The 12,770-nt window shown below is 40.8% G+C and overlaps 1 protein-coding gene and 1 long non-coding RNA gene across 37 annotated transcripts in view; one reads left to right on the top strand and one right to left on the bottom strand.

The window, feature by feature from the left end:
- Window positions 1–12,770, top strand: part of ZBTB20 (zinc finger and BTB domain containing 20) — a 646,879-nt gene that overhangs the window by 370,782 nt on the left and 263,327 nt on the right. The gene's annotated exons all lie outside the window — the stretch shown is intronic.
- LOC120377756 overlaps window positions 1–12,770 on the bottom strand; it is a 34,281-nt gene that overhangs the window by 9,918 nt on the left and 11,593 nt on the right. For 2 of the 3 annotated variants that reach the window (XR_005587483.1, XR_005587485.1), the window contains exon 4: window positions 11,783–11,883. This is a non-coding gene — a long non-coding RNA (uncharacterized LOC120377756). Of the gene's footprint in view, window positions 1–8,195; window positions 8,300–11,782; window positions 11,884–12,770 lie in introns of all 3 variants that reach the window. The other variant, XR_005587484.1, reaches the window with a different exon arrangement.

The raw sequence follows: 12,770 nt of genomic DNA, 5'->3' as shown, positions 1-12,770 counted from the left end.
GAAGTAGATTTAAGAATCGCCATTTGGCTGCCTGGCCACCATGCTAAGCAAAATATACTTTGTTCTTTGCTTTGCGGCAACTCTCTAAAGGCAGTATAGATCTCAACCCCTGGGTTATTTGTATTCAGCTGGATTCAGGAGGGTTACAAAGAGACAAATAGTGCAAAACCTATTACCAGATTCTAGAGAGACTTCACCAAAGCCTAGTGACTCTCTGTTCCCAGAAATTCCTTGCTGGAGTCTTTTACATCTAGTTCTGGTTTACAGAAATGGGACCATGTCTAGAACTCTGCTGTGGTTACTACAACAGCCCTTTGTCTTTGCAGATTATACAAGTTCTTCTTCTGTATTGTATTAGGACAGCTTGAGATGCAGCGGGTTGAGTATTGCTGAGCAGGCTTTGCCTGATGCTTTTCAGTGCTCATGCTCTCTCATAGGAGGCAGTGGCATATTGTACTTGATGGCCTGAAATCTATAACCACATTAACTTCTTTCTTTCTTTCTTTCTTTCTTTCTTTCTTTCTTTCTTTCTTTCTTTCTTTCTTTCTCCATACAGTATTCTGAGACAGCATATACACCAAGTCATATAACTTTGTTTTATATATTCTTTTAAACCTCTCCTCCCAGACCAGCTGACTCAAAACTCATTCAGTTAGTTGTTCATTTAACATGTTATTTTTGGAAACATAACCTCTTTATCACAGTTTTTATAACTAGTCTATTAAAAGGTACTGGAGGAACAATCAAACCATCTGCATGAGCTCTGTACTCTTTCTATAATAACAAATTAAACACACTTATACATGTCACCAAAATTTTGTGACACTGTGAATACCTGACCTCATGCAGTGCAGCTGAGAGTTACTGCAATTAGGACTTCTTGGAATATGCAATGGTTTGTGTAGAAAAGTTCATTCATCTTTAAGGAAAGGCCTGAGCCTTCTGCTGCAGTTTTAAATTTGCCTTGTCTGTCTATTATGGACTTTCAGAAAAATATAATTACAAAAGTAGAATGTAACCTGTGTCTTGAGAAAATAAGGACTTCTCAACATTTTGCAGTGCAGGTCACACAACACATTGATGAGGGCAGTATAATTAGACAGAAATTTTCTGAGAAAGATAATTGGGATAGGTATTGACTAGAATTTTAAAGGTTTTGTAATGGACACTACCTTTTGTAATACATTAGTAGCCAGGGAAGGAGAGCTTTGTTTTAAGGGATCTGGTTGGGAGGGTTCATTTGTTTTTGAGACATGTGGTTCAATTTGTGGATTGTATTTATAAATATTATAATGTGTCCAGAGCACTGACTGGATGCATTTTTTAAAAATCAAAATAATTAAGCTTTTCAAGCATATTCATTGTTAGAATATTTTGCATTTATATATCTACTTTGACCTCAAATGTTTCCAAGGCACTTTACAAACTTAGGCCCAGATCCTGCAAATATCTATGCATGCACTTTAAGCATGTGAGTAGCCTCATTGAACTGAACGACATTCAGTGGTATTGCTCGTGTGGTTAAAGTTAAACATATGCATAAGTATTTCATGATATGGGCCTTAAATTTCTACACAAACTATGCAAGTATCTTATCATCCACCATAAAAATATGGCCATTTCTGGGGTAAAATTCAGCAGTGATTTGACTACACAATAGCTTAAGACTGAAAGCGAAGAATCTTATGCCCAGTTGAAATTAGAGTGGATATACATAAACAAAATGTATTTACCCAAGTTGGAATTTGGCTGGGACACTAGAATTAATGTACTAAATTTCTCCATAAATTCTAAGCATCTCATATTTTTGTCTCATATAAAAGATGCTGCAGATTTCTTAGTGGGCTCTAGTGACAATCTAATGAAACATAGACTTCTTCAATCCATGAGTGCATATAAGGCATTTGACAGGGTTGAGTGGCATGTCATTTGGTATTTGAATAGCGTTTAGGTTTAGGGTTTATAAAGTATGGAGCTGGCCTCCTGTAAGTAGCCTAATAAATACTGTAAACTTCCCAATTAATTATGTGAAGCTAAAACAGGTGCAATATATGGTAAAGTTATTCTTTTCTTACCCTGCTCTTTGATGTAGGATTTAAGTTGCTTGATTAGTCAGTCAGGAATCAAGATAATAGTGACATAATTTAGCACTGCGTAGTGTTTCCCTTTGGGCATACAGTGCACCACTGAATCCCAGAGATGCATCACCATTTGAACACACCACAAACTATCTGTGCTTGTATGCTGTCCCTCTAATAAATGAAATGAGAAAAATTCCAAATACCTCTAATAAACTAGTCAAGGGAACTTACCATTGACTAGAACATTTTAATAAATCTCATGGGGTAATAAATTATTGTGGAGTATACATGCCTAGAATCCTTCCCCTACAGTGTGACCTGAACTAGTACTTCTGAGTCCAGTGTAGGCTGATTTGACTGCACTGTAACATAGTGATATGTGTCAGCTAATTGGAGATAATTGTACTATTTCTGCTATGTTTAAAATAAAATGGGTAAAAATTGGTTGTTATTGCTCTTCCATGTACATCTACTCAGTTTACATAGCTTTGTTTTCTGAATGTTTAAATAACTCATAAGGAAAAGCAAATCCTCCTAAATGTCTAGCTTGAAATTATTTCTGCTGCTGGATCAAGGAAACTTGGATTTGCCAGGCTAGATGTCCTTTTACTGTGAAACTAAGCTCTGCTACATTCTCTACTTCTTTGTTCCCCTTCATGGCGGGGGGCCCCAGATGTCTGAACTTTGAGTCTGTTTAAACTCTGGGTCATATTCTCATCTCAGTGCATGGATGATTTCCTCAGAGCACTCCTACTAATACTAATGGAATTCATGCATGTAAATCCCTTTTACTTCTAGGGAAGAAGGGATCCCAAAGATTTTATCCTCCCAGCTGTGCATTTGGAATAGTCTCAGTTGGAAAAGATGAGAAATATGCCACTTTACAAAGAAAAAATATTTAGAGGAAAAGTTTTATTTTTTCCCTGCAGCGAAATAGAATCAAATACATTTGAGCAGAAATAAGTCTGAGCTGTGAAGTTTGGTTCTGGATTTAAACTTCCCCAAAGCTTGAGAGAATTAGGATCCAAGGTTCTGGTTCAGGCCCATCAGTACTTTATGAGCAGAGAAGGACAGAATTAGGATTAATTTTGGAAAAGCAAAACTGAGGGTAGTTCATGTCCAGCTCTCAGTTTATCCAGACATGCAAGTTCAGTGTGTTCAGATAAATGACTGTAGGTTTGCTTTGTTTCTTCTTTTGAGCCCTACTATTGCTTGTTCCATGAGCCTGTATGTAGATTGATTAAATGGACCTTGTATCCTACAGGGAAGAGTGTTATTGGCCTAAGCATCAGTTCTGGCTTGCGGGTACTTAGACTTTATGCAGCCACAGTTTTGAGTCCCAGTAGGGTTGACTCAGCCCTCCATCTTTCCAAGATAAATGATTATGGTAATTTTTTATTGTGCGACATTCCCAAAGGCCTTTAGGTGTTTCATAAAGCATGTACTTAAACAAAAAAGGGAACATACCCTAATAAAATCTATAAAATGTCCCATTTAGGTACCATGTGTCACGTTTGACCACATCATTGTGGAATTTAGACACTGAAGTTAAAAAATTGGGATCAAAATCTCTGGGTCTTTTTTATGATGGTAGTAAGGAGATCTTTGTGTTAAGGCTCAGAACTGGAAGTAGGCAGCCTCAGGTTCTTTTCTTAGGTCTGCCACAGAGTTGTTGTGTGGCCTTCTGCAAGTCATTTCACTGCTTTGTGATTCAGTTTTCCCATCTGTGTAATAGGGTTAATGATACTACCAGGGATGTATGTGAGGCTTTATTTATTGATGTTTGTAAAATGCATGGAGATCGTCTGATGAAAGTGTTAGAGAACAGTATTGTTATTACTGTGTATCACTGCACTGTAAGCTCTGGGTGGCCTGTAGCTTGCTGTTTGTACATCAGAAAATGGCTTTCTTAGGGCAGGTCTACACTAAGGGTGGGGGTCGAACTAGGGTACGCAAGTTCAGCTACGTGAATAGCGTAGCTGAATTCGAAGTACCCTAGTTCGAACTACTCACCCGTCCAGACACCGCGGAATCGAAGTCCGCGGCTCCAAGGTTGACTCCGCCACTGCCGTTTGCAGTGGTGGAGTACCGGAGTCGACCGCGGCACTTCCGGAGTTCGAACTATCGCGTCCAGATTAGACGCGATAGTTCGAACTCCGAGAAGTCGAACTCACCGCGTCGACCCGGCTGGTAAGTGTAGACTAGCCCTGATTCCAGTAGCCACTGAGTGGCTTAAGTGTTGAAAATTGAGAATTAGGGAATGAAGATTTGTACAGATTTCAGAGGTCAAATCACTATAGATTGTCTGCTGAACCAAGAAAATGTTGACTGTCTAGTTGCACAAATACACTGCTTAATAATATCTAACGTAAAAAAAATGTTTCTTAGATAGAATAGCCATGCTGTTTAGTTTTCAATAGCTGGCAGAGTGATCTCTCATAGTAATTCAATAGCTCTACAGCAGGGGTCGGCAACCTTCAGCATGCGGCGCATCAGGGAAACCCGCTGGCGGGCCGCGAGACATTTTGTTTAAGTTGACCATCTGCAGGCACGCGCCCTCCCCCTGTGGCTCCCAGTGGCTGGGAACGGTGAACCATGGCCACTGGGAGCTGCGGGGGGCTGTGCCTGCGGACGGTCAACATAAACAAAATGTCTCGCGGCTCGCCAGCAGGTTTCCCTGATAGGCCGCATGCTGAAGGTTGCCGACCCCTGCTCTACAGTCATGTTTATGTGTTGTTGATTTTTTGTTTTGTTTTGTTTTGCTGTTAGATTTGCAGATTGGGTTTTAGTCTTCTGCCAGCTGTAATGAGCATAAATGCAAACCCATCCCACTTGCCTTTTTATTTCCCCAAACTAATAAATATTTTACATTTATATATTGTACCACTTTTTACTGAAGGGACTCAGAGCTCTTTATACATATTAATACATTAAATCTCTCAGTCTCCCAGAGGTAGGGCAATATTGTTATCTTCATTTTACAGATGGGGAAACTGAGGTACAGAGATGTGTTATGACATGGGCAAGGTCATGTAGCAGAGCTGAGACTAGAACCAATGACTCCTACTTCTGTTTCTTAACTAGAGGGACACATCCCTGATCTCACTTTATTAAAGGCAACTGTAATTTTCCTTTCACTGTCTAGTAGGGAGACTAGAAAGCTCAGTTTTCTCAGGACCCTGTGCTAAGCAGCTGTATGGACTTCTCTGGAAAGAATTGCTAGATGAGGTTATGCAGCTGTTACTGTTCCCTTCAAGATAGCAAGAGTGACACCTTCATGCTTTACAATCACTCTTTGCTAAGCCTGGGAGAGCGTGAGTTGAGGCCACTTCTGGCCCAAGTCCCAGGTGTGTTGTGCTGCCACCATGCCAACCAGTTTCATATTGTTATTTCTTGTGTGTATATATATTATGTATATAAAAATATAACTATATACCCTAGGGATGCACTGGATATAGCAGCTCCAGTCCCAGTGATCTGGGACTTAAGGCTGTTAGAACTGATTTTAATTTCCCATAGCACTCCTTTCTTCTGTGTAAAGCCAGTAGAAATGGTTCGTGCTCGCCTTGGAGAAATTTTTTTCCCAACCACATCTGAACAGTAAGGTCAGGACCTCACTTGTCTCAGAAAATTGGGAGAGACAGCTTTCTAGAAAGGGGTCCCAAAATAATCAGTGTGGGAGTTAATGATAGTGTAAATTGAACAAACTGCTTGGAAACTGCCTTCCCTTCCCTGGTCTTGTGTGCCCTCAGACCGGAAAAGGGTAATGTGACCTTTAGGGTCTTTGTGATTAGGGTTGCCTGTTCTTAAATCAAATAAAAACTTAGCCCTCTCTCCTAAGACAGTGGGGTTGGAAGAAGGAAGGTAGAGTTAATCGAGGGGCCAGCGCAGTTATTTGTAACATTACTGAGAGACAGTGATTTAGGCACAGGAATAGCAATCAGGTGGGCCTACTTCCAAATAATCCAGGCTCTAGCAAGCATCTCCCTCTGTGGTCTTGGTAAAATCACTTTACCACTTTGTTTCAGTTTCCCCATGTGTAAAGTAGCAAAGATGATACTTGCCTATCTCAAAGAGCTGTTGTGAGAACTAGATAATGTTTGCAAGAACTATTTGACATGAAAATTGGCTGCATAAATGTATGGGGGAGCAGGAGATTAAACCCTCTTACACGGCCTTGATGATTTCCAAGGAAATTCAGGTGAACTGTACCTGAAATGTGGGACTATATTTGTAAGTAATCCAGGGAATGCACATTTATTTACTTTTTTATTCCTTGTTAATTAAAGAAATGTTTGAAATACATGGGATGCTTAGTTTCAACTGGCAGCCTCCAAGCTAAATTATCTTTTTCTGAGCTTCACTATGTGACCAAAGCACTAAAGTAGGGAGCATTAGATTTTTTCTCTTCTAGTTATCTTGTGCATCATGTCCTACAGTTCATTTATATTGCATGGAGCAAATTCAGAACACTGCACCTTTACTGACTTGGAAATTGACAAACATTTGTCATCTTTGTTTTCTTTTTGTCTTTTTCTACCAAATTATACGCTTTGTATCCTATGGGTCTTAAATTCACTCTTGCTACAGAGCATGGAAAAAAATCATTTTTACCACAGTTTAGAAGAAACACATTGCCACTCAGGTCCCTGTCCTGGTTTTCAATACCAAAGTAATGAGTACCTGAGTTCCATGAAAAAGTTTGTCTGTTGAAATGACCTTTTAGAAGCCAAATTAACTAACATTAACATTGATTTAGTGGACTACAGCCTATAAGAAATTGTCCATAACAAAAGCTTGCATACACTTACTCATCCTTTGATTTAAGGAGTCACACTATTACTCAATGACTCAACCTCCCTCTTGCGGTTACTGGGAAATTTAAGAAGAAATAAAAAAGACAAAGTATATTCCCACAGCACAACAATGCCATGCATTGTAAATCAGTGCCAGCCAGAGAGATATCAGGAAGCAAGGTGAAATCAGCACATATTTGTTAATTCCAGGAATGTTTCAGATGTTTGAGGGCTGTTTCTGGACAGAACAAGGATAATGGAGAAACTTGGAGTTTCAGTTTGTTAGAGGAACGATGAGTCTTGTGTTTGAGGTTTTTTGCACTTGGGCTCTCATCTAATTGCACTCTAGGTGATTAAATCTATCACACTGTTTTTGCAGGAGTTGCAGGAAACTGTATAGACAAATGCAGCAAGTAGTATTTCTTCTCAAAATCCCTTCTGGGAACTGAGAGCTTTTTCCTTCCGTTTTCTCTCTCGCGCTCGTTCTTTGAACAATAATTTAGCATGGAGCAGGAGGCCACAATTCAAGCATCACAGTTCAGATAATTTCAACTAACAAGTATGTATTACAATTAGTTTGTTTGATCATTTCTTGGTACACCTTTATCTTTTCCAGTATTATATCTCACTCTTATTCCTTCCTGTCTTTTCTCTGTGCCTTCGTTACTGATTTACCAGGTCCTTCATAAATACCTACATACAGTAGATAGGCAGCTATTTGCAACTCCACTCCCTTCATTGCATCTACTTGACTCATAGATCTTTCCTGGTGCCTGTTCTAGCTCACTTGTTTCTTAGATTTCTACTCTCTCAGATTTTTCCCTTCTCCCACAAGTTTAAGATGTCTCTTATCTTATGGACTTTATGCAAAAATTACTGGATGAAATTATGTGGCCTGTTTTATGCAGGAGGTCAGATTAGATTACCACAGTGGCCTCTTCTGGCCTTAGTATCTGTGAATATTTATTTTTTGATACCGTAGGTCAACTTTCAATGTACTATCCATCTTGATTTTATAACCACATGTGCAGGTTTTGCAACCAGACATTTGTACATGCAATATTTTAGATTTGTTTAGACAAACTAGGAATTTAAATGTCACTCAGCCCAAACTGTATGAGTACAAATTCCCAAACCAATCCAAGTCTTCCATGTCTGAGTAGAAAGGGGGGGAAAAAAGAGGCATGCAAGAAAAAAATAGAAGCTTGAATCCAAAAATGTGACTGTTCTGCTTTTTTCTCTTCCCTCTTCCAGGTACATCACCTGGTATCCAGCCTTTAAGATGTTCCCAGGCTTTTCTCTTTCAGAATTACTGTACCTTTTCCAGCTCTACTTCTAGTTCTGCTATTTCTTCCCATCAGAGCTCTCCATTCACTGGATCCACACAGTTTACTCCTATTCCAGACTCGGGGCTTGTCTGCACTACAAAATCAAGTCGAAGGGTATGTTTATACTACCCGCCGAATTGGCGGGCAGCGATCGATCCAGCGGGGGTCGATTTATCGCGTCTAGTCTAGATGCAATTAATCAACCCCTGAGCACTCTCCCATTGACTCCTGTACTCACCGCTGTGAGAGGTGCAGGCAGAGTCAACGGGGGAGCAGCAGCAGTTGACTCACCGCAGTGAAGACACCGCGGTGAGTAGATCTAAGTACGTCAACTTCAGGTACATTATTCACATAGCTGAAGTTGCGTAACTTTGATCGATTTCCCCCTGCCCCCAGTGTAGACCAGGCCCAATTAAGTTAAGTTGACATACAGTCACCACATTAATTAAAATGGTGGTTCACGTCCACACTATGCTCCTTCTGTCAGCAGTGTGCGTCCTCACCAGGGGCGCTTCTACTGACTGAAGTGAGGCCTTGTGGGGTACTGAAAGCTGGAGCCCTGCACTGGGGCTGTCAGTTACATAGACTGTAACTCCAATATGTTCCTTACCACATGTAGTTCTGAATCTCCCCAACAACTTTAAAGGTTCTCAATCTTTTCTTTCATTATGGACAAAATTCTCTTTGCTCATTTTTCATATCCATTAGGGCTGATGTGGAGCCAGCCCAGCTCCTCCTCATAGCTGAATGGGCAATGTAGAAAGCCATGCATCAGTCAGCTCAGAGGTGATGATGTATCCAAGCTCTGCTGGTGAGAGAGATGCCTCCTATCCTTTTATCTCTAACGTCTGATGGGATTTGGCGAGCACCTGTTGTTGCATCCCTGTCCACAAATGATGGCCAAGGACAAATATGTCCTCAGCTACCAGTGATGTTACAGGCTGACATGACCTCATGTACTCCTCTCTCTTCCATCTTCTAGTATAAAGCAATTCAAGTTTAAGATAATTTGCTATCTGGAGATCTGCACTGTCATGCAAGAGACCTGAGAGAAATGCCTGTTCCTTTTTCTTCACAAGCAGGCATAAGTTTGGAGTAATGCAGTTAGTGTGCACAGTGCCACCAGGGGAGGAACTGCCTCATATCGTATAACAGCAATCCATCTGACCAGTGAAGGAATGGCACTGGCAAGGTCTGAACAGAGTTCTCTCCAGTAGTGGTAGCTGGGACTTAGGACTTCAGTGGTTGAAGCTACATTTAGAGCTGGGAGAAAATGAGTGATTCTCATGGTTCCAGTCTGGACACAGAAGATGCCACTGGGGAAAACAACTAAAAATCAGGATAGTCATAGCTTTATGTTTGGGGGACTTTGGGACAACACTGGAAGTTCTGTGCTAGTAGAGAGTTGGATGCCTGTACAGTGTGGGAATCCCTTCTGGATCTATATGTAGGTCTTGGTCTGTGACTGTTCTCTCAGCAGATTTATTCCTTGTCATTTTAATGCATTAACTGAACATGTAACAAATGAAAACTACACAATGAGCAGGTTCTGCCCCTCCCTCTGGTCTAATTTGGTTGGATGCACAAACTGTGAAAGGCATGTAATCAATCCCAAGGATATCTCACTTCTATGTGCTCTATCCTGACTGTCAGCCTACAGTCACATCCAAAAGGATGTTCTTTAATCTGTGTGTGTGTGTGTGTGTGTGTGTAAAAACCCTCCAGTAAATAACTGTGGAAAGAAGGAAAAAATGGTTACAAAAATAAACATTCTGTGCAACAAAAAAGCATGCTGTACTGCTAAAGGAAACAGTGCAACTCTCAGGAATCAGTCCTTCATAAAGGACTAAGATTGTTCAAACTCTATGTTTTCCATGCACCAGGGCGAATGCTTTAATAGTTTACAACTGTATTTGAACATGGAAAACTTAAAATTAGCCAGCTTTTTGGAGGGATAAAGATTGACACCAGTCTTTCTAGACAGTAAGGCATTTCTTTTCATTCAGAGTTAGTAAGTGAACTCAATTATACAATTTAAGGGATGTGTTTAGGGAATTGGCCTGTCTGGGGCTGCTGAGCAGATCTGAATACAACTCTGTGCTGGCCCTTTGCAAGCACTCTCATGAGGCTTTGTGGCCTCATGGCTAGAGAACTGGGCTGGGACTCAAGAACTCTAAGTGCTAGTCCCTGCTCTGCCACTGGTCTGCTGGGTGACCTTGGGCAAGTCACTTCCCCTCTCTGTGCTTCAGTTTCCCCATTTGACCTCCCTGTAAAGCCCTTTGAGGGCTACTGATGAAAAGCACTGTATAAGAGCTAGGTATTAGTAGGTTTGATCTGCCAGGGTCTGCACCCCTTTCTCACAAAGCTTCAATTTGACTTCTGTGTTCAAAGCAAAACTCAGGTGAGCTTCCAGGGTTTCAAAGGTTCATGTGGAAATTACACAGAACTTCAAATCTTGCCTGGTATCAAGGCAACGGCCCCAGAGTCACTCAAAACTGGGTTCGTTTTCACTTAAAGGGTTTGTGAACCGCAGCAAATCTTTCATCATCTGTCCTGAATTATTGCTTTGCAATGAAATCAGAGTCTTCTGCTGAGCTGTGAAGGCTTTGTTGATCTGTGTAGCACTGTCACCACAAAAGCTAAATTCTGATCATACAGCCCTGAAATGCCATCATTACTCTGATGCACGCCCCATCCAGCCACCAGCTCTTCCCTTGATGGCAATACTTGGATCCTTCTTTCATTGTTGTATTATGTATGGCCCACATGGCAATGCAGCCTTGTTTTGTGACCTTGTAGGATGCTACTGAGCATGTTCAGGCATCTTGCCACCATACCCTGCTCTTCAGTACTGACATGAGGACGGGCTCTCTGACTGAGAGGCCTTCACATTAAGTTACCTGACATTTACTGTGGTTTGGGGTCAAATAAATTACTGGGTTTAATCATGTTGTGTGGCAGTGTCACTTGACCCTGCAAAATTCTCTTGGCTTGAGCATGAACTCCATGAAGACATAAATTGGCTCCAGGTCCACTTGATAGGTTTGCAGAGCAATGACCCTTGGGCTGAGTTTCAAGTTTGTAACAAACTCAGGATATTATATTTTGTTGTGTGAATACTTATATGGCTGTAGCTGGGAGCAAGGCTCTGGTAAAGGTCTTGCCCCTGATAGAGGGAGAGAAAGCATTTCACTTTGCTTAACAGCTAAGTATGGAGCTTCACCAGAATCCTTAGCCAGGTTTCTTTTCTGAAGCATGGTAAAAATGCAAAAAAGTCTGTCAGTGTATCATCTCCTTTAGTAAATAATTCCTCTCAGTATCTGCCACAAACCATCACGTGATAAACATCGAACAAAAGTTTGAAATGTTAAAGGAATAAAACTGCTCAGGGAGTAAATTATCTTTACAACTGGCCAATATAAAATAATACGGTGCAAGTGTCTTAAAGTAGTAATTGATAAAGGAATAAAACTGCTAAAAGAATATATTCTTCATGCACCGAGGCTAAGTGTTTAATAGTGTTCAGCTGTATTTAATCTCCAAGGGCCCACAGAACAGGCACAGAAAATGAACTTACCCTAAAGAAAATAGATGTGGGTGATCTTTCATGAGATCTCACATACATCTGCTTTACCTGCTGTCTGCTTTCAACAGCCATGGAGTGCTACAGCAAAGTCACTGTGAGGAAAAAAGTCGATGAACATCATAGTAATACTTTGCCTTTCTCTAGCTCCTTTCATCTGAGGATCGGAAAGCGCTTAATGGAAATTAGTGAGCTATGCCTCACAACCTCTCTCTCCTTCAGTGAAGTACTTAAGAATTTTTTGCCTCAGTTTCCACAACCAGTTTTATGGTTGTGGAAACTGAGGCACAGAGAGGTTAAAATTACTTGCCCAAAATCAGATAATGAGTCAGGGATAGAGCTGGGAGTAGAGCTCAGGCGTTCTGACACCCAAGCCTCCACTCCCTTTGTAACTCATGTTTAAATAACTCATCTCTGCTATGAAAGAGGACATGTCAGGCGACTCATTTACAACAAAGTTATCCCCCAACATGGTTATAGCACAGCTCAGTTTTTAACTATGGACTAGATCCAACTATATTTTATCTAGGTGCCCAGTTTTGGTGCCATCTTGCAAAGCCCAAGGCCGTAGCATACTTTGGGTGTAGAGTTAGAACATGGTTTGCTTCCACTAAGGACTGCAAAACCAAATGGCATTTAGTTGTAATTGTGTTGTAACTGGATCCCTTGACACAGTAATTTTTACAGCATAGACTATCCCAAAATTTCATAGTGAGCTGAAAGCATTAGTTTTACAGAGAGAAAGGATTAAGGAGCTATTGCACCACATTGTGTATAGGTTTCAAAGGTTGACTCTCCTGATATGATCTGACAAAGGGAGTGCATTCAGAGACGGGGTAGAGTTCTCCCAGGTACACTATGGTATGATTTGATTCCTGTTTGGCTGGAGATGTGTCTGTCCCAATCCGATATTTTAAAAGATTGCACTGGGGGAAAAGGGAGATCTGCTTTTGATGTTCAGGTGGAGCCTTAAAGAGTGTGC

The sequence above is a fragment of the Mauremys reevesii genome, linkage group 1 (genome assembly GCF_016161935.1).
Source record: "Mauremys reevesii isolate NIE-2019 linkage group 1, ASM1616193v1, whole genome shotgun sequence".
NCBI lineage: Eukaryota > Metazoa > Chordata > Testudines > Geoemydidae > Mauremys > Mauremys reevesii.
This window is presented reverse-complemented; position numbering and strand designations above follow the sequence as displayed.